This window comes from Phasianus colchicus, unplaced genomic scaffold (assembly GCF_987193195.1).
Source record: "Phasianus colchicus unplaced genomic scaffold, bPhaCol1.hap1.1 HAP1_SCAFFOLD_54, whole genome shotgun sequence".
In the NCBI taxonomy this organism is placed as follows: domain Eukaryota; kingdom Metazoa; phylum Chordata; class Aves; order Galliformes; family Phasianidae; genus Phasianus; species Phasianus colchicus.
In genome coordinates this window covers 648,599-651,856 of record NW_028325231.1, presented here as the reverse complement: position 1 = coordinate 651,856, position 3,258 = coordinate 648,599, and the positions used below count along the sequence as shown (strand labels likewise).

Sequence of the window (3,258 nt, the reverse complement as noted above, 5' to 3'; positions counted from 1 at the left end):
CCCCACATGCATCCCATGTCCATTCCATCTACTTATCCCATGCCACTATCATCCCAATCCCATCCCGTGTCCATATTTCATCCCCAATCCATCCCACATTCTTCAATGTTGGTCCCATGTCCATCCCAAGCCCATCCCATATATATTCCATTTTCCTATCTCCCATTCCATATTCACCCCATATCCATATCCCCACACCCCAACCCTACATTTCACATCCCAATGCACATCCAACATCCCAACCCCAGCTCCCAACGCCAGTTCCAAACTTCACTCACAACCTCATATCCCAACCCCACCTCCCACCTGTCAATCCCAGTCCCATCTCGCACCCCCTATAGCAGTAGGGCGCACCCCGAGGCCCCACCCACGGCCCGCCCCCTGCCGCGCTCCTCCCACCAACAGCGCAGCGCAACGCCGCACCGCCCCCGGGCTCTCATTGGTCAGGTGCCGGGCCGTCCCAGCCCCGGGCTCTCATTGGGCAGGAGCCGGTCCGTCCCGCTCCCGGGCTCTCATTGGTCAGGTGCCGGTCCGTCCCGCCCCCTGGCTCTCGTTGGGCACGTTCCGATCCGTTCCGCCCCCGGGCTCTCGTTGGTCAACGGCAGCGGCGCTGGCTCCGATTGGCTGAGGCGCGGCGCGCGGGAACGGCCGTTGGCAGCCGGCTCAGAGCTCTTCTCCCCTCAGGCGGCGGCGCTCCCGCAGCCTGGGCCGCCCCGCACCGCCGCTGCGCGCCGGAGCTGTCCGGGCAGCACCGAGATGGAACCGCGGCACGACGGGAGCGGTGCTGAGCACAGCAGAGCCGGAGCCGGGAGGGACGGAGAGCGGCGCCGGGACAGGGGAGGAAGCCTGGTGGGGTGAGGGGCTGGGAAGGCGGGAGGGGGGATAGGGAGGCAGGCGGGGCTGCAGCGGCTGTGGTATCGGGGTACATGGGGCGATAGGGGTGGGTACAGGGGGATTTAGGGCAGCAGCGGGCTGTGAGGGGGTAACGGGGGGACACGGTGCTATAGGGAGCATTGGGGGGTGGGAGGGGCTGGGGAGAGCTACGGGGAGGGATATAGGGGGCTGGGGGAGGACCTAAGAAACTGTGGCTCTATGAGTGGCTGTAGGGGGAACAGAGGTGGGATAGAAGGGGATGTGGGGCTACAGGGAGCAGTGGGAGGGCTGTAGGCGTGGTATAGAGAAACAGGCATGACAGGAGTCTGTGGGTGGGATTGGGGGGGACGTAGAGAGGTGTAAGGTTATAAAAGGCTGCAGAGAGACAATAGGGGGCTTGCGTGGGCACAGCGAAATAGAGGGTAATGTGGGGTGACACCGGGCACTAGACGGGAATGTGAGAGAGAAGACCCAGTTGGAGGCACAGATACAGGCAAGCTGAGGGGGATAAAGGGGGAGAATCTCCAGGGGGCGGGGAAAAAAAAAACAAAAGGAAAAATGAGAATGAAAAGTAAGAAAAAAGAAGATGGAAAAAGAAAAAAAAATGGAAGTGTTGAAAACAGAGAAAAAAAGAGGCACAGAGGAGGAAAAAAAGTAAAAAGCAATCCATGTATATCAAGAGAAAGCAAGTAGGAAAGCTAACTGCAGCAGAGCAAAGGAAAGCAAACTTGCAGGAATGGAGGAGTGTGGGTAAAGCTGAGCTCCGGCCTGGCACAGGAGCTGCGCGGCAGGAGAAGAAGCTCAGCCCAAAGGTAAGAGGAGCTCCTTGGGGTTTTTTGTGGGCTTGAAGAAAGCTGAGAAGCCGTGCCCGGGAGGAGGTGTGGGTAGCTCCAGGCCACCTTGCTGTCTCCCTAAGAGATGCGGGCTGTGGGCTAGGCAGCGGGCAGGAGTGCTGGCCAGAAGCAAGCATCTGTGTGGAGAAAGGCAAAGGGCGGAGGAGGTTGAATGGGAGCTACCGGGCATGGGCTTGCTCAGCAAGGGGAGCAGAAGCCTGAAGGGCATGAGAAGGGAATAGAGAAGGGCAGGCAGAAGGAGAGAAGCTGCGAGCAGAGTTAAGAGGCACTTGTCAGAGCAGAAGCAGAGCAGGCAAGTGTTGAGATTGGGAGTGAGTAACAGGAAAAGGCAAGAGCACCAAGAAAAAGGAGGCGAGGGGACAGCAGCTCAGGTAGGGAAAAGGAAGGGCATGCAGCTCAGGTAGGGGGAAGGGAGGGGACAGCAGCTCAGGTAGGGAAAAGGAAGGGCATGCAGCTCAGCTAGGGAAGGGAGGGGACAGCAGCTCAGGTAGGGAAAAGGAAGGGCATGCAGCTCAGCTAGGGAAGGGAGGGGACAGCAGCTAAGCTAGGAAAGTGAGTGGATAGCAGGTGAGGTAGGTAAGTGAGGGGACAACCAGTAAGGAAGCCAAGTGAGCAAACATCTGCTCAAGTACGTAGCGAGGGGCAAGGAGCTCAGCTAGGTAAGTTAGGGGGAAGCAGCTCAGGTAGGGAATGAGAGGGGCCAGCAGCTCAGCTGGGAAAGTGAGGGGCAAGCTACTAAGGCAGGTAAGTGAGAAAACAGCAGCTCAGCTAGGAAAGTGAGGGGCAAGCAGGTCAGCTAGGTAATTTTTGGAACAAGCAGCTCAGGTAGGTAAAGGAAGGGACAGCAGCTCAGGTAGGGAAGGGAGGGGACAGCAGCGAAGCTGTGTGTTATGGGAAGTAATGTCAGTGATCTGAATGGCAGTAACCTGCTGTTCTGCATGGGGCTGTTGTGGAAGTTTACTGTTCAGACTTCCTTAGTGAGGTCTCCCTAGATTGTTTCTGTCCTATTTCTACACTTTGTTTTTTTCCAGTCCTCTACAATGAACAGCCCTGTGGCAATGATGCAGAATCTGCATCTGAAGGACTGAGAGGACGAACATCAGAAGGCAGCAGCTGCAGTGTGTGGTGTTACAGGGCAGCGCTGCGAGTGCCGCCCAACTTGGCACTCCATGTCTTATCTGGTTGTACTCAATCAATAAACGATCACAATTACGGACTCACAAAGAATAAGGCTGTCTTTTTCACCTTAGAAGAAAAAGGGGGTGATGGCAAGGAATGAGAGGCAGGTGAGGTCAGCTGTACAAAATCCCAACACAGATGGATAAGCTGCTTCATTAACAAGTCGAGCTTTTTCTGCGGCGGTGACCAGCATCTGTGCTGTTGTTTATCTGCAGTCAGGAATGTCATATCATCTTTTTTTTCAACCCGCATTTACTATTTCACAAAAGAGTATCAACTTTTGATACTCGTTCTGCAAACTGGGGAAGAGTAGCTTACAGAATGCTAATTGTTGCAGTGGACAGGTTGGAAG

General features: G+C 55.9%; 1 long non-coding RNA gene across 1 annotated transcript; it reads left to right on the top strand.

Moving 5' to 3' along the window:
• The first annotated feature begins 864 nt into the window (after positions 1–864).
• On the top strand, positions 865–2,951 carry LOC149911873 (uncharacterized). Its single transcript, XR_016462773.1, has 2 exons — positions 865–1,685; positions 2,759–2,951. It is a non-coding gene; the product is annotated as an uncharacterized LOC149911873 (long non-coding RNA).
• The last annotated feature ends 307 nt before the right edge of the window (positions 2,952–3,258 follow it).